We start from the raw sequence: 26863 nt of genomic DNA, 5'->3' as shown, positions 1-26863 counted from the left end.
CTAGAAGCCCTAGTTTTGTTTTGATTTGTTTATTCCATGAGACCCCACATTTACGCTTGCAATATGGCGTGAGGGTGAGGGGCTAAAAGAGAGATTTGGTTCAACCCAAACTATGGTTGGGTGGTACGTGGAAGTCCCTGACTTGGTTGCTAATTTCATATGTTAATAAGAAATATTATTCTATCGTGATTCATGTATATTTATTGGAAATGTGTTGGTGATATTATGGTTGGGATGCCATGGTTTATATGTTGGTTATTTTCTGGTTATATGATATGTATCATCTATGGCTCTTGTCATGAATGGTTTAGTTATTGATTGATTTATGAATGTATGGACTAATAAGTGTTGTTGCATCTATGTGGAGAGGGCATAGGGACTTCTCGATGATTCTCAGATGAATATCATACTTTTATGATCATATATGAATTCATGACCTGTATCTTTCATGTTTGCCATGTGTCTGATGAAATATTTCTTATGTTCTAGGTAGTATAGGTCAAGTTTTTGAGTTGGGATTGAATGTTTAGATTTTTATCCATGCTAAATATGATTTTGGAAATTCTCATTGAATTTGAGACAATGGTCTAGAGGCAGGCTTAAAAAGGTGGCACTGATTCTGGGACCGCATGCTCAGAACTGGAGAAATTGGGATATAATGCATGGAAGCAGTGTAGTGCATGTGGTTGGAGGCATATAACTGCATGCATGCCTTTTTTTGGGTGCGATTGTGGGCCCAGGGCAAAGAAAAAGGGTTCCATCTCAAGGTTTGGCCACCTAGGGTGGTTTCTCAACCTCTGAGTAACCTCTAGCCATTGTGGGATGTCAGTATGTGGTCAGTTTGTTGGTCCCACTTCCTTAAGTGGATCTAGGAGTTCAGGTCATGTCATGGTAGCTCTACATATCATGTTTACCCCGACAAGCTGGTGAAAATAGGTAAATGTGGCAAGAGTGGTTACAAGATTCATAGAATGTTCTACTAGAATGTGTATAAAACTAGGGAAAATGTGTGGCATGATCATGATATTAAGTAAAATGAACGCTAGACCAAAAATATTGTGCTACTATATGATAGTAAATTTCTGAAGCAGCTCGATAAATTTCAAATAAATTGGTTGGGACCATATATCATTAAGTATTTCATAGATGCAAGGTATATCTAGCTAGAGAAACTGAACAAGGAACCCCTCAAATGACTTATCAATGGGAGTCAGCTGATATTGTACAAAAATAGTTGCCTCGCTTCTTCAAGTTGATCAGGTTTATAAAAAAGAAATAAAGAAAGAAAGATTATTTATTTTTATAAGTCTCTTTGTGTTTTCATGTTGAAGATGAGAAGGATATAACCTAAAATACTTTGTGACTATTGGAAACAACACAAAAGAATTGATAGAGTATACATTTCCCATCATGGTGAGAATTTGACACACTCCACGCTAAGAGCATTGCGTGGTCAAGTGAAAATGCAACTGAATGGAAAACACAGTATCGATACTAACCAAGAAGGTGGAATGTAGTTGGTAGTCGGTGGCGACAATGGGAACCATAATAGTGAAAAAAAAAGGCGTCGAAGAAAGTGTGTGCTACCCATGCAGATTTGACTCCATGCAGCTTTATTGAAAACAACATTAAAGTTATTAAAGGTGAAATCCCTTCCATACCAACGACTCTAAATGAAAGATTGTTGAAATGACCTCTAGCATGGTCGGGTCCAAAAAACTTGCTTAACCACCTAGAGAACCTTCCAATATCAAACAATCCAACCGTTGGGGTACATTATGTAGTTATTTCCATAGTGGAAAAAATATTTTGAAATTTTTACACTTAGAAGCACGCAAAGTCATTAAAGTAGCGAGAGTCTCTCCTGATTTCAACCTTAGTCACTTTGAACTTTTGCATTCTATGAGATGAGAAAAGTATTGAACTAGAGATTCGAGTGAGCAAAAAAACCAGTAGATTAGTGGTAGTTTCATAACCAATAGACAAGTTATCAGAAACCCCATTAGGATCTATGTGGTAATACATCTTTGTCATCAATACCCAAGAAAGTGAGCAAAAATGGCATAGGTATTGTGCCACCCCCATAGCCAGCTGCAAAAACAAAATCTCAACCACCTAAAGAGCCAAAATGTAGGCTACTGAAAACACCTATTCCACTTGGAGTTATAAAAGTAGGTGACATGTTGGGGATAGAGGATAAACTGAAGTACAATGAACATGATGTGTGGGACTTGAAAATTTCCTAGAATTTACATAAGATAAATATGTCAGGATGATTGAGTAATTAGGCCAATTGTGTAGAAATTTAATGTCTAGATATGAAACTTCTCATGTAATTTACTAAAACACAAGACTCAAATCTACTCTACTCATATGTGGAATTCAATTCACGTTTGCGAGCACAAATCATAAACATGCATCAAGATTAAACACACATACACAAATACTTATCTAGGTGAAAGGAACTGCTCAAAACCCATTCCTATATGTATCACATTAATCAAAGAATAGAAATTAAATACAATGCTTGCTCAATCCTGAGCAACCTCTGCAAGTGTATAGTCTATCTCTCTGCCTAACTAACTGACTCAGGATGATACTTAGCCAATTTTCCGGTCCTCCAAACCTTTTATTTCCTTGTGTTGCTCCTTGAGGAATTAGGACCCTATTTCATAGGAATTTTTCTCCAAGGAATTGAGCAATTCATCTAGGCTCATCCTTTGACTGCATGTAGCACATCTATACCTAAGAATAGTCTACAATTGATAGTACACTGCCTTGTAAACTCCATCTCAACTAGGTAGCTCGAATTCTCTACATGCAACAATTATTTTGGGATATTTGATCATTTAACTAGTTTATCACTGATCTTTGACCGAAGTCACACCCCACTACTAGACCTTCCACTAGATCCTCTAATAGTTGGAACTAGTTAACTGACAATAACTCAATTTAATTGATTTAGATTGCCAGAAATTATAAATGACTCATATTGAAATGAACTCAAGTCTTCCAACTCAATTATCTAAGCTAACTGGGTGAAACAATCCATGTCACTGAAGTTAACTCATCCAAGTTGTCTGCTGAAATGAAAATTTAAAGTTTCTCTCTAGTTTGATCAAGGCAAGTCAAACTGAGATTTTCTAGCTACATTTTCAACACTCCCTCTCAGAAAGAAAGGTATTATTAGATACCCCAATCCTGCCTCTATGGAACTCTAATTTACCCTTTTACAAAGCTTTTGTCAAAATAACTACATCTTATTCCTCTATTGGAATGTAATCAAGCAACATGATCCTCCTCTACACACAATCCCGTAGATGGTGATACTAGATATCTATATGCTTGGATCGATCATGAAAGACTATATTTTCAAAGAGCTTAATGAAACTCTAATTGTCACAGTATATCACAGTAGGATCCATCATTTAACTAAAAATTCCCACAAGAGTCTTTCTCATTCAGATTGCCTCACATGTTTCCTAACTTGTGGCCCTGTATTATGCTTCTGATAAGCTGAGTTCCATTGATCTTTACTTCCTATTGTACTAGGAAACCACTGCGGACCCAACACTGAAAATTCCTCTTGTTGTACTCTTCCTTTCTAATGGACTCCATGTCCAATCTACATCTATGAATCCACACAACTTCACCCCCTTTATTCGTTTGTACCATAGTCCAAATTGGGTGGTGACTTTGAGGTACTATAGAACATGCCTAGCTACCCTCAAAAAAATTTGGTAGGCTTAACCATATCTTAAATAACCTAGTTGAATGCATAGCACATATCTGGTCGTGTGTTCACCAAATGCATTAGTGAACCCACGAGTTGTCGATGAATGGTAGCCTCCACTACTTCACCTGAAATAGAATTCTCTTTTCTCCAACTAGTGGCTAGAGGTGTCTCCATGGGTTTTCTACTCTCTATGTGAAACTTCTTCAGTATCTTATTGGCATAATTGCCTTGAGAGAAACACATTTCCCCATCACCTTTCCATACTTCCAATCTGAGGAAGTAGTGCATGAGTCCCATGTCCTTTATTTCAAATTCTCTTGCAAGATCCTCTTACAAGACCTGATCAACTTCTCATCACTGGTTAAAATTACTTCATTGACATATAAGACAATAATCAATAATTTAACTTCAACCATAATATGATAAAGGTTTTCATTTGCTTCACTTTTGGTGAATCCCAACCTGGTGAGATAGCTTTCGATCCTAGTGTACCAAGTACGGGGTGCTTTCTTGAGGCCATACAATGCTCACTTGAGTCTTCACACATGTGACTCTCAGTAAAAGGTCTCAAAACCTTCTAGTTTCTCACTGTACACCTCTTCCTCAATAATTCCATTGAGGAATTTTGTCTTCACATCCATTTGGTGGATCTTCTACCCCATCTTCGCTAAAAAAGAAAGTATAGATCTAATGGATGAATACCTTGTGACTGGTGGAAATTTTTCCTCATAGTCTATTCCCTTAACTTGAGAGAATCCCTTGGCCACACATATGGCCTTATACTTCTCTATGCTTTTGTCTACTGCATGCTTTAACTTGTAAATCCATCTCGAACTCACCACTAATTTTTCTATTGGTATTGGCACCACTTCCCAAACACTGTTATTTACAATGGAATCATACTCTTCTACCATTGCATCAACCCATCTAGGTTTTTCTACTGCTTCCTTGAAAGAGGATGGCTCAGTCTCAACCAACGTGACATTTAGCCAACGTACTGATCTGGTGACCTTCTGTGCCTATGCTGAGAAGTGGGTGCTCACACAATCTCTCTAGCATCATGTATTAGCCTCTTAGCTTCTCTCGTTCGTTTTCTTCCTTCTCTGAATGTTTTTACTTAAGTGGATGTCTCCACTCTCTTCTCCTCAACTTGTGGCTGCTCCAAAAATTCCTAAGGTTCCATCCTTTGGAACAAAAAGCTCCTGATCTAGGTGCAACTAAAGCTCCTTCTCAAGAGAACATATCATTACCTTCTCCTCATCAAACTTCACATCCCTTCAAACAACAATCATCTTGAGGGATGGAAGGTACACACAGTAATTGTGAGGAGTTTATGTGTAACCCACAAATACCCCCAACTTAGTTGTTTTATCAAGCTTCTTCCTGGATTCTTTGGAGTCATGGCAGTAAATAGACACTCCAAAGGTCCTAAAGTGAGACACATTTCACTCTCCTGAGAAAGCCTCATCCAGTGTAATCATTCCTAAAATCTGATGAGGACTTTGGTTCTACAAGTATACTACTATGTCGCATGTCTCTTTCCACAAATGAAGAGGTAGGCCTTGGTCATGCAAAATTGCTCTTGTTGCTCCCAAAACAGTATGGTTCTTTCTCTCAGCCACCCCATTCTACTGTGGGTTGTGGGTTGTTGTCAACTCTAATCAAATTCCTTCTATTATAGAAAAACATTTAAACTCATTCGACACATACTCGCCTCCATTATTGCTCTTGAGATCCTTCACCTTATTGTCAGTTTCCTTCCCTACCAATGCCTTGAATTCTACAAACTTGGAGAATGTTTCATCTTTCTTCCACATGAAGAAGATCCAACACTTCCAAGAGAATTCATCTACAAAGATAACATAGTATTTGTGCCTGGCAGTGGAGGCTATTAAGAAAGTTCCATGGAGATTATAGTGGATCTTTTCCATGACTACATGTTTTTTGTTATCACGATCATAGAGTGAGGCTTTTGTGTACTTCCCTAAAGTACACCCTTTGCATATATATTTCTGATCTAGTGATCCTTTAGGGAGGCATGTGGTAATCTGCTACATAATCTTCAAGGCACCATTATAAAAATGGCCAAGTATTTTATGCCATAGTTCACCAACATTGCAGCTATGCACATTCTCTACCTTCGTGCTTAATGTAACACAATATTCCACATCTAGCTTGTAAATGTTCTTTACACGAACCTCAATCTGATTCACTTGTCCCATGGCTATGTGTCTTAGGAATGTTTTCTCTTTGTTGAAGATCACACCATATCCATGGTCTTCCAACATAGCGACTAAAACGAGATTTTTCTTTAGGCCCACAATATACATGGCATCCCTGAGTTTGAGAGGGGATCCAGACTCCCTCTAAAAAGTAATTGTACCAATACCAGTCAACTATACCTCCCATCATCTCACATCTTGATTTGCATCTAGAGGTCTTTCTCCTACAGGTCACTAAAAAGTTTTATATTTCCCATCATATGGAATGAGGCACCACTCTCCAAGTACCAAACACTACCCATCATTATGCTCACCATGCATGCAATGAGGGTGAAATCAAGCTCGAGCTGTGAATCCAGGGCTTCACCTGTTGCTCCTCCTAAGGTCTTCTTGCTTGTCTTCTTATGTGGACACTTCGTGGCATAATGCTTGAATTTGTGAAAATTGGAGCATTTGATTTTGGAAAGACCTTCTTCTTGTTCTCTTGACTGGACTCTGGTTTTGATTGGGGTTTGTTCCCTTTCCCCTTATTTTCCTTTCCATCCAAGGCACAATTCTCCTCATCCTCACACTTGGATGAGGACCCATCTCTAGTGTTTTTCCTTATCTCCTCCTATACAAAATCAAACCATAAGCATTCCCAGTTTGGTATTTTCTCCCTATTGTTCACCGAATATTGGTAGTTGTGCCAACTCTTGGGAAGGCCTAGAAGGGATAGGCTCATGAGATCATCCTCTACAATAGTAACCCCAACTCCTCCAAGTTCATCATGACATTGTGTGAACCTGCTCAGGTATTGTTGAATATAATCATTCTTTTGCATCTTGATATTTTGAAGCTTATCTTTAAGCGCCAGTTTCCCGTGGTCCTTGTTGTTCTAGAAAAAATATGTTCGTGCTTTCCACATTGCATACAGAGTTTACTTCCTGTGGATATTCGAGATAATGTGGTCCTTTACACCCTCCAATATGATTCTCCTCGCCTTGGCTACACAATTCCTCCATTCTACTATATGCTTGATGTTAGTTGAGCCTGGTTTGGAATGTCTTGCTTAACAAATTCCTTCAACCCATTATCCTCTAGTACTGCCTCCATGTGGTCCTTCCAAGAAAAAAAATTGAACTACCCTCAAGGGAATACACAAGCCTTAGACCATAGAAATCCATCCTGCTAGTTCTAAAGAATTGATCCTGAAAATTCGACCCTCCTACAATAAAAAATTTGAATTCTTTGCTCTATTGTGAATCCTTCTATGATACCTTGTAGAAATTTACTCTGTAGATATAAAACCGCTCATGTAATTTACTAAAACACAAGACTCAAATCTACTCTACTCATATGCAAAATTCAATTCATGATCGCAAGCACAAATCATAAACATGCATCAATATTAAACACACATACACAAATATTTATCTAGGGGAAAGAAACTGCTCAAAACCCCTTCCTATCTATATTGCATTAATCAAATAATAGAGATGAAATACAATGTTTTCTCAAGCCTGAGCAACCTCTATAAGTGTATAGTCTATCTCTCTGCCTGACTAACTCTGAAAAATACTTAGCCAATTTTCGGGTCCTCCAAGATCCTATTTCGTTGCACCATTCCTTGAGGAATTAGGCACCTATTTCATAGTAATTTTCCTCCAAGGAATTGTGCAGTTCATCTAGGCTCATCCTCTGACTGCATGCACCACCTGTACACCTCGAAATAGTCTACAACTGATATTATACTGCCTTAGAATCTCCGTCTCAACTGGGTAACTCGAATTCTCTGCATGCAACAGTTATTCTAGGTTGATTGATTGGTTAACTGGTTGATCATTGGGTTGTTACTAAATTCACACTGCACTACTGGACCTTTCACTAGTTCCTCTAACAATTGGAACTAGTTTAAATGACAATAACTCATTTTAACTAATTTAGATTGCTAGAAATTATCAATCACTCATACTGAACTAAACTCAAGTCTTCCAACTCTTATTATCTATTATAATTGGGTGACACACACCATGTCACTGAAGTTAACTCATCCAAGTTGTCTACTAAAATGGAAATTCGAATTTTCTCTCTAGTTTGACCAAGGAAAGTCAAACTGAGGTTTTCTTGCTGCATTTTCAAGACATTGGTGGCCTTTGAGTTTTAGTAATGGGCCAATGGATTGGAGAAATTAGGAATACTTAATTTCTTGGATATCCCACACTTTGTTAGGATCATAGAGATCAACATATGTGTCAAATTGTCATTGAGATGTGTGCATGATGGCTTCCTATGGATAGATGAGCCAATTGAGATTGACATTTGTCTAATTTCTAAAATTGTAGGGCTCCCCATAGATACAAATATTCAAATCCCATGTTCAACAAGAAAAAAAAAGAAGGTGGTGGAAAAGGAGGTTTGAAAAAAGAATCAATTGTTTGTGGACAACATGGAGTGACGATCTCCACTATAGATGATGATGCTATAAGGTTCGCCACAGATCTCATGTCTTGCAAAATATTAAGGAAATTTAGGAAGGATCAATGCCCTATAGGCATAATCACGACCACTACAAAGTGTGTCAAAGGTGTTTAGGTGAATTGGGAAACTTTTTGGCTTAACCATTTCATGCAAGATTGTCTTAAAGCCCAAGATAAGAACATGGAGTTTCACTATTTCTGGATTTTTATTTTGATATTCTCGCGACTTGGTAGTTTTCAATGGACACTCAGTTTCCACCAATGGAGAAGCAAAATATTTTTGCACCAAGGTTTGGGTCTTTCTAGTATACCATGAACAAATAGCAACAAGTGGACAACAATTTCACATGCTACCAGTGGAAGGAGGCAATAAGTCATGTCATTAAAAAGGTACCTCGTATCCATGTTCAGACTATTGAATCTTACAAAGTTGTGGAAATATTCCATGTCATACCACATTCCATGTACATTCAAGCCCACGCAAACCTAAACAAGTAGTGGTTGTAGTGTCGATACACGCTTGATGACCTGACTATGTCACATATTATAAATGACTGGCCAACAAACTGTGCAAACTACCCACTCAATAGTAGTTAGAGGTGCAAACCATTAACAGTGGCAAGCAAAAGGAGCACCAATATCTGCAACAGGAAGGGCCAGCTACCCCACAGCAGGAAGAATGTCCCCCCATCACAAGAACCTGAGGAAAAGCATCCTGGAACACCACAACAGGATTTTGGAGAAGAGCAAGCAGAGCCTGGAGGTGAAAATATGCCATTGAAGTGTCAAAACATGGTGCAAGAAAGAAGCAGAAGGTAAAGAAGTTGATTGACCCATATGCACATTCTCTATCAGAGGAGGACTTACAATTAATTATTGAGTAGAACAAAGAAGTGATAGATTAGGGAAATACCCCTCTCATCACATCCGTTTAGAAATGAGTAAAAGAGAAAAATGAACTGCAAGACTAGACAAAACAAGATTTGTAGAAACTAAGTCTTTTAATTGAATCATTAAGTAAATGGTCACCCCTTCTCCAAGTACAGAAGAGCTAATTACTATGACAAAGGTGACTAATGCATCTCTTGCACTAGAGAGTCAACTAGAGCATTTGATACCATATTCTATATTGATAGAACTTCACACCCTAGCTATTCCCCCAATCACAATATACTATGCTAACCCTGATAATGAATAGTACGCCCAATTGTTTCCCCAGTTAGATTTTTTTTTTGTCTACATTTCCTTTGAATGTTTTACATCTATTATAATAATTTATCATATATGAAGTATAATTTAGAGCTCATAAAACCTCAATGGATACATCCCAAATCACTAGTAAGCAAAAGGAATTACAAGCAGTACATGCACAACTAATAGAAGTGCGACAACAAGATAAAGAGAGAGAGAGAGGGAACACTGAGACGGGTAGTAGAGGAAGTATATATTAAACTATTGGGTGTCCCAATGGAGATTGATACTCCTGTAGAGAAAACATTGTCAAATATTGATGTAACGATACAGGGGTTCAAGACCAAAGTTGAGGATTTGCAACTACATATCAAGCCTACTACCTCACCAGAAGATATAGAAAGAAGAGAAAAGGCATGAGAATCATCCAAGTCTTTTGAACATGCACGAGAGCTCAAGCACAAATGCACCAAATTATATGAAGTCAACACAGATATGTGGAATAAGTTGCAGAAAAGTGTTGAGCTTAAGGAAATCAATGACAAGATTCCAATTGCAAAACAACAAAGTGAGTCCATATGCAATATTTTAATCACTCTACCTACACCAGAATGCAAAGCTACAATGGTAGAAAGTGCAACATTGGGTAGGTGGATTAACCGATGGAGAGAAGAGTGGAGCAACTTACCCAAAAGTTTGTACACTTGCAGGATGAAGCCATGGTACTCATCAATGATCTTGCTTCAACATAGACCACCACACACTAGATAATTGCATATAATGAACCATCATTCCATGCCCTTGATATTCCTTTTGAGGTTGCATAAACTATCATCAGTCGGGTAGAGGAAGCAAATACCACAATGCTGACGACCAAGAAAATATTCAAGAAATTTTTGGAGAAAATTGTAGAGATCCTCTTTTCTCTTGGTGCACAACTAAGCCATAGTGACTTAAGGGTGAGAAATGAATAATTTGGGGGTATTGTTGGGGCCAAGGTAGAAAAAGGGGAAAATTTTGAAATTTTGGCTAAATATTGAGATACGACATGTTAGGGAGGATATAGTGAATATCATGCATGGAATAGGTTAGCAAAGTGTGCAACATAAAATAAGGTAGGAATACTGTTCAAATGTCTAACATACCATGCACATGTGTGATAAAAGCGTGAATAGTCTGACGTAATAGAAAGATATGGTTTTCGATATTGTACTCTCTAGTTGTATGGTTCAGTGAGTTTTGCGTAAGTTGTTGGTCGTGATTTGGCTCGTTATGGTCAATAAATTGGTTGTGGCTTAGCACATACATGGAAAACTCATTAGGCCGAGGTTCTCTAGGTGAGCTGACCCGAGATTCTAGGAGCACTATGATGAAGATGGAAGTTATATAAATAGCTACTGTCGAGTATGAATGATTTTGTTCTATTATTAGTTTGATGATGGTTCTCTATATATTGTTTTCAACCAAATGTTATTTCTTTTAATGTTATTTCTCTCTTATACCTTCCTGAACACTTATTCTTCTAATTATGCTTGGATTTGTTGGTTAATACAACATGGAAAATGATGGTATTATCTCTCATTCTATTGTATGATACCCCGATGTAATGTGTATTTCTGTTATTTTCTATTAATATGAATTATTTAAAGCTTCTGCGCTAGTTTATTATAGTTCTATTATATTTTCATTTTTGTACCAATGGTTGCATAAATAAGTGAATGAAAAAGTATTGGCATAGAGTTCTTGGTGAATGTACTATGTCAATATGCAGTAGTTGATGCATAATGTCAGTAACAATGTTTGTGTATAAATGAAGCAACATTTCCCTATTTTGCATTAGATTTAGCTTTGCACTTTCACATTGAACTTATGTTGAATAGTTACTTTGTTGGTTAGGCAATGTGTTTCCTGTAGGAATTTACAGGGTAAGTTCCTCTAATACAACACCAAAGGACACCGCTCACAAACTGATCATAGATCAATACAACAGTATTCTTGATGTGGTTAAAACCCTCAAAGAGGGAAACACTCCACAGCCTTAGCCAATGGGCCACTTCAGGAAATTTATTAATAAAATAAAGAAAATTTACATAAGCTTCTCTCATGAACGGTCACCCTACAAATGACCCTTCGTGCTCTTTAAATAGATATCATGGACCAATCGGGTGTTAAGCCACGGATCGAGTGTCAGTAATACCAAGGAGAGAATGAACCGTCAGATCACTTCATGTCTAGAACATATCGTGATCGTCGGATTGTAAGTTACAAATGTACATAGTAAAGAAACACACTTTACCTAGCTCTACACTAGACCAAGTTATACTTAACTATTTCCTGTGTTGGAATATCCTAACATCCCCCCTTAAGAACAACTTGGGATAGGATTTAAGAATAATTACAAATATGATACAATAGGAGAAGGAAGGAGGCATTAGAGCATAGCCCCCCTTAGTGACAACTTCCTTGATTCAAATTGGATCCTAGAACACTCTCTAAGTTTTCATGAATTCTTAAAAATCATGCCAAATTTTCAAAGTTTATAGAGATCAAGCTTATCAGATATATCCTTGAAACAGTTGCAATTTTTGAACAATGAGGACCTTCGGTCAAGCGCGCAGACCATCGGCCCGTGGTAACGCGCGCTGCCACAAATTAGAAAAACTAGAGGTCAAATTAAGAAATGGGGGTAGTTTCTAATATGCCAAGCAAACCCCTCAAAGAAGGAAAAGCCACGAGCGACCCAGACCTGAAAATTTATAAAACATAACGAATATCGCACTGATTCTGTCAGAGGCAGGGTCCCACAAAACCAGCAGGATATTGGAAGGGCTTCGAGGTGGTAAGCGATTTCAACCGAGTCCTGCCCAATGCCACACAAGGAGTGACACGTGTCCGACGGAAGAGAGAGAAAACCGCTCACATCGAATGGGTAATGTCATGTTACTTATCTGCCTGATATGAACAATGACCATAGGATCTGGAGGCTCCAAATCAACGACGGAGATGCAATCTGACGGATGACCGGATTCAATGGGGTAAACGGGCAGATTTGTATAAGATTTGAAGTCTGACATGGACGATGCGTTGGCAGAAGATCGTGTTCGCATGCATTCTTGGACTTAACGGTAAAAACAGTCATTACAAATATATCAGAGAGAACTGACACTCAGTTCATTATGGAATAGGTGGCCACCTCCCTGTGAGGCGTTATACAATAATGATTATGCCAAACAGAGGGATTCAAACGGACAGAGGCAGGGAAACCAGAAAGCTGGGAAGCGGAAATGAACAGTCAGAAAGCAGATTGGCTTTAAAGCCATGAACTAACAGAGAGAGAAGCAAGCAAGTTAAGAGAGTTAGTTAGACGCAGAAAGCTAAGAGCAGAAAGAAGGAGCCGAGCTGACCTGCAGAAGCAAAGGCAACATCGAGCCAGACAGAGCCAAAGAGAGTCAGAGAGTCTGTGTACTCCAGAGAAGGCTTGAGAGGTTCAAGTGAACTCCTCTGTATATGCTTGTCATGTATGAGTCTCAGATTAGGCTCATACTATTTTGACCAATAGAGGTTGAGTTTCAGTAAGTAGAGTTTGCATACTTCGAAGACTTCAGGGATCCAAGTACAGTCTTGTTGATTCATATTTGTTGTGTGAGACTCAAATTGAGCTCATTGTTGTAAAAATTCTGCTTTTGAAAACATAATAAAGAGGCCACCACTGAAGGCTGGACTGGGAGACATAGCCTAGGAGTATTGGGTGAACTCCTTATTAAACTTGTTGTGTTTACATGTTTTCATGTTATGAATCTCTAATTGCTTCATTGTTTGTGTGTTTCACAATCTTATCGATCTGTTGCATAAAATAACATAGGCACATCCATGCACATGAGTCTATAATACCTTAATTGTTTGTCTTCGATCAATTTTAGATCAAGTGGTATCAGAGCCCTAGGTTGCTGAAGTTAAACAAGCTTGTGCTAGATTTTTTTGTTGAATGCTAACTAGGACAAAGCTCAAATTAGGAGGCGAATTGGTTGGAGCTAACCCAGAAATTGGAAGAGTCTATCCTAAGAGGAAAATGACAGAAGAAATTCCCTTGGAATCAGACCCTCAGTTCATGGATAGTTTCATGACCATGAGAGCCATGGTAGAGGAAATGTATAGAGAATTTAAGAAAGGTAGAGAAGAAGATTCATCAAAATCCAAACAAGATAAAGGAGCAGAAGAATCTCTCCTCAATGACCATTCTAAAGGCAAAGGGAAAGAAGAAAAGCTTCCCACACCTCCTAATAGCCCTAAAAATAAAAAGAAGACATGTTTGATTAAATTAGATGTTAAATTTGATTTACCAATATATGATGGAGAGTTGAATGTAGAAAAGTTGGATAATTGGATTAGACAGATTGGTGTGTATTGCAAGGTGTAGAGCATTGATTCAAACAGTAGTAAGATTCAGCTGGCTAGCCTATGCCTTGGAGGCACTGCCTTGGTATGGTGGGAAGGCGAGACAAAAGCTGACATGAAGAAGCATGGTAAAATTATTTCTATCTAGAGTGAATTTGTTTCTGCAATTAAAAAATAGTTCTATCCACTAGCTTATATGCAGCAATCCATGATGAGTTGACAAACTTTTCGACAATTGAAAGGGCAAAGTGTACAAGGTTACACTCAAGAATTTAGGAAAAGAGCTTTGATTCCAGGAATTTCTTTAGACTCACCTGAAACTTTGCTGAAGTATATAGGTGGTCTACACAGCTATTTAAATCACACCATTCTCATGTTTAATCCCACTAGCATAGATGAGGTATCTGTTCAAGCTACACATCTAGAGGCTAGAGGCAAGAATGTGAACCCAGAAGTTGGGGGATCATCAAAACCCACTGAAAGCAAGAATAAGGAAAAGAAAAAGCAGAAATGGAAAGAGAGGAAGGAAAATGTTGTACAAAAGACCAAACCTTCGTGCACTCACCGCAAGAAGGATGGGCATGATGATGAACACTGCTAGATTCTGCATTCAGAGCTGAAACCCAAGAAGTACGATGGAAAAAAGAAGAAGACTGCTCCAGCTATTCAAAAATATTTGGGGTCAGACTCAAGAGATGAAACAACAATCACAGCCACAGGTATAAAAGGTAAAAATTCTGAAGCATCTACTAGTAATTTTGCACAATCTACTGATAATGAAGAAAATGAGAGGAAAAGAAATGAGCTTTTTCATATTCGAGTTATTTTCAAGCATCAAAAGATTGATACTTTGTTTGATAGTGGCTCACAAGTAAATTTAATTTCTGAAGCATTTGTAAAGAAGTTAGGATTGCTAACCACACCTCATAAGAAACCATATCCATTAGGTTGGTTATGTGACAAAGCAAAGCTACAAGTGACTAGACAATGTAAACTTAGGTTTTCTTTTGGGTCAGCATTTGTAGATGAGGTTGAGTTAGATATTGTTCCCTTGGATATATGTGGAATTGTTTTAGGAAGTCCTTACTTGTATGATAGAAAAGCTATTTTCTATAGGGCAGAAAATAAGTATCATCTCGTTAAAGATGGAACTGAATATATTGTAAGAGCCCATAAACTCAAGGATAATTATACTCTCATAAACTCAAGGCAGATGAAAAGAATTGTAAATTCATGCAAACAAATTTTTACTGATGGTTGTAAAGGAAAAGAAACCTGATAAAACCAATGTATTTGAGGGTTGTAATGCTAAACAATAAGCTGATTTAGAAAAAGTTTTTTCAGAATATGATATACTATTTCAAGAACCTAAAGGTCTACCACCCAAAAAGGAAATAGTACATGATATTAATTTGCAGCAATATGCTCCATTGCCTAACATTGGAATGTACAGGTTGTCCGCTTTAGAGAATGCAGAAATCAAGAAGCAGGTACAAGAGCTGCTTGAAAAAGGTTTCATAAGACCTAGCACATCACTATGTGGATCTCCAATTGTCTTGGTGAGAAAGAAATATGGCTCATGGAGAATGTGCATTGATTACCGAGCACTGAATAAGATAACGATCAAAAATCATTATCCCCTTCCTCGCATAGATGATCTATTAGATCAGTTGAAAGAAGTTGTTTACTTTTCCAAGTTGAAATTGCATAGTGGCTACCATTAGGTCAGAGTTACAGAGCAAGATGCATGGAAGACTGCCTTCAAGACAAAGCAGGGATTGTATGAGTGGTTAGTTATGCCTTCTGGCTTAACTAATGCTCTTGCTACTTTCATGAGAGTAATGAATGATGTACTCAGGCCTTTTATTGATGATTTTGTCATTGTATATGTAGATGGCATTCTTATATTTAGTAAAACATGGGAAGAACACTTGAAGCATGTAAAGCCGACTCTAGATGTTTTGAAAAGAGAAAATCTTTATGTTAAGCTCTCAAAATGTCAATTTGGAAAAATATATTTGAATTATTTGGGTCATATTGTAGGGGGTGGTGAATTGAAGATAGATCCCTCTAAGGTTGCAGTCATTGTAAACTGGCCTAAACCCAAATCTGCTATTGAAGTTAGAAGCTTCCTAGGATCCGCACAGTATTGGAGAAAATTTATTTCTAACTTTTCCTTTATTGCAGCTCCCTTACATGCTTTAACAGGATTGAACAAGGTGTTTCAGAGGGGAGGCAAACAGCAAAAAGCCTTCGACACCTTAAAAGAAAAGATTAGTACAACACCAGCACTAGCATTGCCTAATCTTCAAATACCATTTGAGATTGAAACCGATGCCAGTGACTATGCCATGGGAGCAGTGTTGATGCAGCGCGGTAAACCCATATGTTATCATTTTGAGACATTTAATTCTACAGTAGTTAATTGTCCCACATATGGTAAGGAATTATGTGCATTAGTACAGAGTGTGAAAAAGTGGAAACATTATCTAATGGGAAAAGAGATAGTTATACATACTGATCATCATCCACTTCAATATTTACACTCACAAACTAAGTTGCAGCAATCGATACATTATAGGTGGATGGGTTTTCTACAACAATTTCATCTTGTCATCAGATATAAAAATGGCATACACAATAAAGTTGCAAATATGTTTTCCAGACCAATCATAAATGCATCCACTATACTTAAGCATAATTCAGTATTGCATGAAAGCTACATTAAACAGTATGCTTAAGATATAGATTTTAAAGATGTATATGCAACTTTAAGTCATGGCAAACAAGTAGAAGAATTGGATTATCATGTTAAGGACCAACTCTTGTATAATTTTGGAAAGTTATGCATTCCTCAAACCGAAAGAGTAAAGATAATTCGAGAAGCACACACTTCTCTAATATCAGGTCACTTTGGTGTAAGTAAAACAATTGCACAACTGCAAAGATTTTGTTATTGGCCAAAAATGCATGAAACCGTTTCTAGATATGTAAGAGGGTGTACCATGTGTGCTAAAAGCAAGCCCAACAATAGAAAACTAGTCTTGTACACTCCACTACCAGTTCCTTCTCATCCTTGGTGTTATAGCTCCAAATCTCACTCTTATGGTTTGTGATGCTGCACTTATGGCCTAGGGCAACCCCTCCTTCCAGACCTGGTCCAAAAATTTAAAAAACAGTGTTTTATTCCCTATACGTGACATTGCCCTGAGTTAAACGTGTGTACACGCGGGTTTGTTATACCCAACCCGCGTGTATCTATTAAAACACTTAAAAAAATAATAAATTCCTCTTTTTCGGGCGGAGATCGCGGGTTTTACTTGCTGGATCACCTGTTAGTGCCCATGGCCCAACTGTTCCCAACCAAATCCTAACTAAAAAACTACTTTGGAGAGGGTATAAAAAGACATCAAAGGGAAGGCCAAGGGGAGAGAGAAAGGAGAGCAAGATTATTATGCTGAGATTTTCCCCTTAGACCAGGTCTGAAGTCCTTGGTGCTTTCTGCACTTCCCCCATTTTGCATAGGAAACCCTTGTTTCCATGTGTATTGGTGATCATTCATCCTTGATATCATCATTGAGTAAGACTTGGAAGGAGCTCTTGTTGGAGGCTTGAGGCTGGAACGAATCTGGGAGGAAGCTTTGCTTGGAGCCTGCTGAAGGTGTTCAGGTGATATCTTTCTGTTATATGTACTTTATTTGCCTTTATATATAAAGAAACATGTCTTTGTTCCCGAAACAATCTTTCTTTATGCTTATGAGATTCTTGTCTTGAATTCTTATGCAAGTGGTTACTTAAAGATTTTTATAACTAACTTTATAGCATAAAGATGGTTTATACATAAGTATCTGTACATGTACTGTTGTGTTCTTTGATTTGTTTGTCTTGCAGGTCAAAGGAAGAAGAAGGGAACTCCAAGAAGGGTTTGGACCCTAAAGGCCTTCTCGAACGTAGGACCTTAGGTACGTACCCTAAACATTAGATTTTGCTTAAAAGTAAAAATTATGGCTGTGTGTGTGTGTTTCTTTGAATAAGCAATTTTCAGTCTGGTAGAGTCTTAGCCCAAAGGACCCTAGGGGTACTTTCCCTTCAACCAGAATTGGCGACTCCGCTGGGGACAACACTCTTGTTGTTCCTAGTTTGGGTATTCTTCAAGCCAATCAAGGCTCAGCCCCTCTGTTTGTTGGCTCTGACTGTCTGATCTTTTCTTGAACTCCAAGCTTTTCCAGTTTTTCAGTCTGTGTTTTTTTTTATTTTTCTTGGAAGACTTCAGATACGCTCTTTTCCTGGATTACAGAAGCGTATATACGCAAGTGGCACTAAGTGAACCCGCGTATACGCAGGTTTCCTTAGTTACAGTCGCGTGTACACGCATTCTGCACTTATTTGCAGGCGCGTATATTACATAAATTTCAAGATTTATAAATTTTCTTTTTGCTGAATGATTGTCTGGTGGTTTGGGTCAGTGTCAAGCAGTCACTTTTCCAGTAACAGTTCTCTGTTGACAGGGGGCATCTTGTTCTGAACTCTCTCTAGTCATAAGGAGTATTAGTCTTGTTTTCGTTGATTGCAAGCGTCATTGATTTTTGACACACAAGATTTCTGTTTAAGAATCTTGATTGCTCTGTTTCGGCAGAGTAGGAAGATTGGGTTCAATCTTTGTGTCCATTTTTGCTTTGATGACACTTTTGTTTGCTTAACGAAATCATTTTTGTGACCATTTGCTCCTTCGTTTCGGGAAAGTTGTTTGTTTCCATTTTCTTGAAACTTGTCTTTTGACCTTTTGGGACTTTCATTGCTACTTTTGATTGTCAAAAGCGATTTCAAACACATTTATTTTTGTTGAGTTTTCATCATTTGAAAGGTGTCGACTCACAAAAGTGTTTGGTTGCCCATTTATCAATCATTGGTGTCAGTATTTTTGAGAGTTTTCCTTTCAAAAAGATTTTTTGGTTTGATTGAAAGAAAATCTTTTGAAAATTTTTGAGTTTCGTTTTCTTAAACTCGCTTCTCATTTGATTTTCTTTTTTGCGAAGTGAAAGTGCTTTATGTTTATCTTAGAACTTGTTTTTATTGTTTGGACGAAATGATTGGTAGCACATCATATTCTATCTAAGCATTTTAGTGGCAAGACAAATTTGATAAGGGAGCAACTTTCCTTCTTTGTTTGCAGAGTAGTCTTAAAATCTTGCATTCACATATAGCTGTTGCATTAGGATAGCTTCGCATCCCTTTTTATGCATACATAGCTTTGTTAGCTTTTGTCAGTGTGGAGTCTGAAAAGAAAGCAAACAACTTTGTTTAATTTGAAGTTCCTCTGAACCCTCTAGAGATTACTTTTCATCGAACGAAAAAGTGCATGTGCATATAGTTAAGTTTTTATTAACTTCTTTTGCGTCAAAAAACACCACTAGTTTCATCTCCATTACCCTGTGACTAAAAGAACAGCCTAATAAAATCAAGCGCTTAATTAAAATCCACTAGAACTTTTTGTTTTAGTCAGTTACACCAACAAGTTTAGGATTTTAGGGCCTTGGATTAGGCGAGTGGAGAGTTAACTCTCCAAGGCCACATAAAACGTCAAACATAACAGTCTGATTAACGAGAGTAAATCCAATAGCGTTAGGAAGACCAGGAAAGCTCCGGATCTGGGAGTTAAGCACGAGGGTCTGTGAAGACAGGGAAGAGAGATACCCCCTCTCCTACTTGTCCGAACTTACCTCACGACTGTTTCGCCTGGCTTCTGTGACGAGTTGGTACCCATAGTTGCCTCTCCTAGGGATCTGCATAGGTGGCTGCGGAGGGGAATCCCGTGGCACCTGAGGTCGACGTTGCATCACTCTCGACAGTACTACTGGAGGGCACCCTTGCGAAGCTTGGGGGCTTGCACCGGCGCAGGATGTTGTTAGGAGGTCAGCGTAACTTCCTCTGTTACCTTCACTGATAGGACTCGGCCGTCATTATCCCAGACTATCTTCGGAAGGCCCCTGACTCCGCTTTCTTGTATTTTGGTGTCCGGTCCTCACCACCCGGAGCGGAAATACTCGGAAGTTGTTTGACTGGCTGTATCTTTAGGGACTTTATAGTGTGTGCTCTTTGCTCCTTGTATATAGTTGGCTTTAGGTATTTTTGTCTAGTCACCTTTGGACTTTGTAGTCTGAGTGACTGGCTTGCCACTCTACCGATCTTGAAAGGCTTTTGGTCGTTCTTTCAGAAGTTGTGGAGTTGCCTCCTCAAGGGCAAAGGTTTTGATTGCTTATCCATATTCTTTGAAGAGTTATTTCTATATTCCCACAAGGGAAAGGGTCTTTGGATCAGTTAGATATGGCTAATATTCCTGTGGAAACCAACCAAGGTACCCTTCCAAAAGGGGATCCTTGTGCTTTTCCTTTCTTTGGAAACGTTGGTACTCCCTTGATGGCCACTTTGAATATTCTTGGGTTGAATGTTGGACTACCCATTTGGTTGTGGTCCACTCCGAATATTCCAAATGCTCTTGAAGCTTCTTAGATGAATGCTTTATTTCAGGGGCATCATATGGGTGCTAATTGTTCATCTTCTTTCAAAGAGAAATCTGGGATTCCTTCTTCTTCTCCTTCTTGTAATAAGAAATCTAAAAAGAGGAGAAAAAGGAAGTCAAAGAAGAAGAATAATTCTATCCTTTCATCTTCAACCTCTGCGAGTCATGTTGGAGATGAGTCTTCAGCCGCTGCAAGTCATGCTGGGGGCACAAGTCTAGTCACTGCAAGTCATACTAGCACTTCATCTTCAACCTCTGCGAGTCATGTTGGAGATGAGTCTTCAGCCGCTGCGAGTCATGCTGGGGGCACGAGTCTAGTCACTGCGAGTCATACTAGCAAAGAGTCACCGACCTCTGCAAGTCATGTTCAGGACTCTCCGCAAACCACTGCTAGTCATGTTGGTGGAATGGAGGTTGATAAGAAACCTGGACGTAGAAGTTTTAAACCTAAGTTCCCTTGCAAGATATGCAAGGGAGACCATCTTACTCATTTATGCCCTGGTATTCCAGAGGTTCAAAGGATATGGTCCGAGTCTGAAAGTACTTCTACTCCTAGACCTGATATGGTTTCTCATCAATCCCATCAACCATCGGTTGAAAATGTGGTAGAGTCAGTGCAATCGCTGGCCGATTACACTCCTCTTTTGGGGGGTGAAGTGCCTAACAAAAGAGTCTGTTTGATCTCTAGTACAGAGTCTTCTGGTATAGGGGGCATTCCGGTTTCTTCGAATGTTCCCCCTCCAAGTTCTAAGAGTGTTTCCTTTGATTGGGATAGCCTTGTTGAGCCTCGTCTTCCTTCCGCTGCACCTTTCCAAATAAAGGTCAGGGTTAATTCCACAAATGTCTATCGATGTATGGTGGATGAAGGATCCTCTACAAGTATTATATCCTCTTTGACTTGGAAAGCTTTGGGTTCTCCAAAGTTGTTGACAGCTCAGAGTCAGTTGTTAGCCTATGATAGAAGACCTGGTGAATCTATGGGTGTTCTTCCTCAAGTGCCTATCACTTTAGGTGGGAAGGCTGTCTTAATCGATATGATGGTGGTTGATAGCCCTTTAGACTTTAATATGCTACTTGGGCGTGATTATGTCTATGCTATGAATGCTGTGGTGTCTTCACTCTTTCGAGTAATGTGCTTTCCTCATAACGGGAATATTGTCACTATTGATCAGCTTGCATCTGATAATCACCACCCTAATTCGACTTTACTGCAGAATGCCCCTTGGTTTGTTCCAAGTGTTCAAGTAGACTCTACCCCGCCACAAGTCAATTATGTGGCATTGAATCCTCAATGCTCAATTGCTTCTAAGAAGGATCCTTTGACTTATGATTCTCCTTCTTGGGACTTGGTCCCGGCAGTTGACCGAGAGATTCTTCCTATAGGGACATGGGACCCTTTAATTCCCTCTTATGATCCTTGTAGTTCTCATGATTTCTCAGATCTTGTTTTGCCTTCACAGGAGGAACTCTTTGAAGCCATGACTACCAAAGGAGTCCTTGGTCCGATCCCTGCAAGGGGTTTGTCCAGAAGAACTATTATGCGTAAGCCGCAAGGCTGCGTGGTCCCCTGTACCATATTGTACATATGAGGTACGCATCTTCAAGTTTTGTATTCTATAACACAAGATCTTATATGAAGTTTATATGTGGGATGTATTAACTTCGTGTCTAGTGTTCCTATTTATGTTTACAGAACTTGGAAGATTTCTCCTTTGGAATTTTATGGTTGGTCCGTTCTGACAGGTATTGGTTCTCGAAACTGGCATATAGGTTAGGTTTTTTCGCCTGCATTGTGCACTTATCAGTTTCCTTTCCCATTTGGCCTTAGGATCGACCCCACCAAGTTATGATGTGAAACCTTCTCATTGCTTAGAAGTATCATGACTTGTGTGGTAGAGCCTACCTTATCATGGGTGCCCTAGTTAGTACCTTGTTGTCGCTTGGCACTCATGCTGATTTTTCATCCCTAGGCTCGGGAGTCCTCTGTAGTCCCGCCATGACTTATGCGTTGAAGACTCATTCCTCTTTGCTTCTTCGCTTCGTTCTGGCCTTATACCCTAGAGGCTCCTATGTGTGTTGAGTTGTACTTCTGCATTGCATGTTGACCATTTGCACCTTTTGGCCTATAGCCGGCTTCACTTGGACTCGTGTTTAAGCCAACTTTTGACCATGACGTCTGCAAAATCAACCTTGCATACCCTTGACTTCTGCAGCTTGACATACCCAGATCCGTGGAAGGAACTTACCTCTGAGTGTCACTGACCAGTTTTTCACCTCCCTGCATTGAGCATAGGAACGTTCCTTTCCCAGGAACTAGATCATCTGTTTCACCGACACTCGTTCTTTCCACTGTACCATAGCATTCTTTTATTCTTTTTCCGGCTTATCAGAAAAAGACAAAAAAATTAAAAATTCCAAAAAAGAGCGGGAACAGGGACATTATTTCCATTTATTGTTGGCAGCTAGAGTCCGTCGTGTCGCCCTTGAACAAAGCACTCAAAACAAAGTCTCCTCCGCATTGGTGGGATTTAGTTTGACTTAGGTACGCCATAACCTTGTTATCGAGTCAGTTCTCCCCCGATTGGTTATCTCTTCCAATCATATGGAGGGTTCGTTCGTGCCTCCTGCATGACGAACTTATACAGATTCATCATATGCTGCCACATAGTCACATTGAGTCGTGCTTTTGTTCAAGGGAAGTTAGCCTGAGTCGGCCTTTCTGCGGTGTCTCTTGACTCATTTTTCAGTCGGCCATCCCTGGTTGTCAGTGTCATGTCTATCATCACATCAGTTATATTGGTCCTTTACTCGTGCCGGTTTGAGAAGGTCCCCATTGACTTCTTGCTGGCGGGTCTTGTCCTTATCGACGACGACACCTTGCTCTGAGGACAGGCCTAGAGCCGCACCCTGGCCCTATTTTCATTATTGATAGGTCACCTTGTGCTCAGCATCGATCAGTATCATGGGTCTTTGACTGAGTGGTTTCCCTTGTGTTCGACATCAGCATACATTATCACACATTGGGATTCGTGCAGTACCTTGGTTTCCATTTGACCCTATTGGTGGATACCTCGCCTCTATGTCGGCTTTCATTATTGGTTGGTTCAGAGGGTTTTTGCCGTGCGCTAGCCACATCTTGTGTACGCCGGAAACGTACTTCGGTTGGGTTACTACATCTTTTTTCGTCCGATTCCTTCCACATTATTGGCCTACGTGTTACACTCGCGCTAGATTGATGGAGTATGCCTTAATGCCTTCCTTCTAGCGGATCTTTCCCTATCGACTCCGACTCATTGCTCTGGGGCAAAGATCTAGAGTCCATTTGGCAGTACCTTGGGGTTTGCAGTCATTAGTGGCAGATTCCTCGCTATCGACAGTGGGAAACCATCATTGTCTCCTGATTGATAGATTCTTACAGGTGTTCGACTTCAGCTCATCTATTCACACTTGTTAGATTGTACTCGGTACCTTGACGCTCATTATCATTATCGGTGAGTAGTCTCGTGTTTGTTAACGGTATACATCAATGACCGGTAATCAAACGATTTCTCACATGGTCGACTTCAGATCATTTATTCCCATGGTGTAGAAATGTACCACGGCGGTCGGTGAAGACCTCAGGTTGTATCAGCATTCATTGGTTCACTTGACAGTTGCTCCTGTTGCTGCTAGTTGATACCACTCCACCTTATATGTTGCAGTCAGTCACGGCGACATTCTATATGCTGGCACCTGAGTTTGCAGTGTAGTACCATCCTATTCCATCATGTTCAGTTGGTACCTTCTTGGGATCAGTCTTTGATATCAGTGATCCGTTTCATCTTTCAGCATCATTGACAGTCTTATATGTGATATTCAAACATGTACTTACTCATTATGATCAGATGATCCATTATGTATTTTCCAGTCATTTATACTTGTATACTTAGTGGATCCGCTTGTACTTGATATGCGGACATGATTTACTTTTCCTGAGCATGGGTATGCCCGCCTCAGACAGTGTTTCTTTCTGATCTCCTTTCGGTGGCTTGGCAGGCTGAATTCTGGTGGAGTCCTCCTCGGTTTTTCGGCAGAGTTCCTTTCCTTGTACTTACTTAATATATTTCGGCCATCATGTTCCCCTTCTGACCTCATACATTAGGGGGCATCTGTTATAGCTCCAAATCTCACTCTTATGGTTTGTGATGCTCCACTTATGGCCTAGGGCAACCCCTCCTTCCAGACCTGGTCCAAAAATTTAAAAAACAGTGTTTTATTCCCTATACGCGACATTGCCCTGAGTTAAACGCGTGTACACGCTGGTCTGTCATACCCAACCCGCGTGTATCTATTAAAACACTTAAAAAAATAATAAATTCCTCTTTTTCGGGCGGAGATCGCGGGTTTTACCTGCTGGATCACCTGTTAGTGCCCGTGGCCCAACTGTTCCCAACCAACTCCTAACTAAAAAACTACTTTGGAGAGGGTATAAAAAGACATCAAAGGGAAGGCCAAGGAGAGAGAGAAAGGAGAGCAAGATTATTATGCTGAGATTTTCCCCTTAGACCAGGTCTGAAGTCCTTGGTGCTTTCTGCACTTCCCCCATTTTGCATAGGAAACCCTTGTTTCCATGTGTATTGGTGATCATTCATCCTTGATATCATCATTGAGTAAGACTTGGAAGGAGCTCTTGTTGGAGGCTTGAGGCTAGAACGAATCCGGGAGGAAGCTTTGCTTGGAGCCTGCTGAAGGTGTTCAGGTGATATCTTTCCGTTATATGTACTTTATTTGCCTTTATATATAAAGAAACACGTCTTTGTTCCCGAAACAATCTTTCTTTATGCTTATGAGATTCTTGTCTTGAATTCTTATGCAAGTGGTTACTTAAAGATTTTTATAACTAACTTTATAGCATAAAGATGGTTTATACATAAGTATTTGTATATGTACTGTTGTGTTCTTTGATTTGTTTGTCTTGCAGGTCAAAGGAAGAAGAAGGGAACTCCAAGAAGGGTTTGGACCCTAAAGGTCTTCTCGAACGTAGGACCTTAGGTACGTACCCTAAACACTAGAATTTGCTTAAAAGTAAAAATGATGGCTGTGTGTGTGTGTTTCTTTGGATAAGCAATTTTCAGTCTGGTAGAGTCTTAGCCCAAAGGACCCTAGGGGTACTTTCCCTTCAACCAGAATTGGCGACTCCACTGGAGAAAGTGTTCCCATGGAATTTGTTGGGGGACTGCCTAAATCTAGAAAAGGTCATGACTATTTATATGTTGTTGTGGATAGCTTTAGCAAAATGTGTATTTTAATACCTTGTAACAAACAGATTACAACTGAACAAATAGCAAAGTTGTTCTTCCAGCATGTATGGGTTCATTTTGGATTACCCACTTCCATTGTGTCTGATAGAGATTCCCGATTTGTTGGGAAGTTTTTGTCAAGTCTATGGGGATTGATGGACACCAAACTGAAGAAGAGCACAGCCTTTCATCCACAAACAGATGGCCAAATAGAACTGGTCATTAGGACAGTGATCCAGTTGCTCAGAGGCTATTGCAGCAAGCATCCCAAGCTTTGGGATGAACACCTATGCTATGTGCAGCATGCTTACAACTGAGCTAAACATTCTTCTACACAGAGATCTCCTTTTGAAACCTGTTTTGGTTTCACACCAGGGTCTCCCTTAGATTTTGTCTTTAGTAAAGACACAATGGTTGATGGACACAGTGACGTGGACAAGGCAACCAAGTTCATTGAACAAATACAAGAGATTCACTAGGCAGTACAAGAACAACTGGAAAAGAGCCAAGCCAAGTACAAGGCAAGGCATGATAAGCATCGGATTGAGCATAGTTTCCAAGTTGGTGATCAAGTCTGGTTGTATATCAGCAAAGAAAGAATGCAAGGTCAAGGTAAGAAGCTGAAGCCACTAAGGTATGGACCTTTCAGGATACTTGAGAAAATCGGTGAAAATGCTTTTTGCCTTGATCTGCCAGCTTACATGCACATTTATTCCGTAGTTAATGCAAAAAACTTGAGACTATTTGAACCTTCATTGATTGAAGATCCCAAAGAGCAGAGTCATTTGCCTTCTATTGATGATTTGTTCCCTAAATATCTCAATGAGTTGCAGGAAGATACAGTTCTGGACAGGAAGGTGAGAACCACGCACAGAGGGGATGTTGAGTACCTTAGGATTGGGCTCAAAGGTTCAAAACCAAGCAGTGCAAAATGGATAGAAATTGGACAAGCGAGGAATATATACCCTCACTTGATTAATTCTTTAAAAAAACCAACTTTTGGTGGCCCAAAAGCTTTTTCAGTAGGAAGGTCGTGATCCGAATTGGATCCTAGAACACTC

Source organism: Pinus tabuliformis, chromosome X, assembly GCF_031772625.1.
Source record: "Pinus tabuliformis cultivar Carrire ecotype Pingquan chromosome X, CPIR1, whole genome shotgun sequence".
In the NCBI taxonomy this organism is placed as follows: Eukaryota; Viridiplantae; Streptophyta; class Pinopsida; order Pinales; family Pinaceae; genus Pinus; species Pinus tabuliformis.
This window is presented reverse-complemented; position numbering follows the sequence as displayed.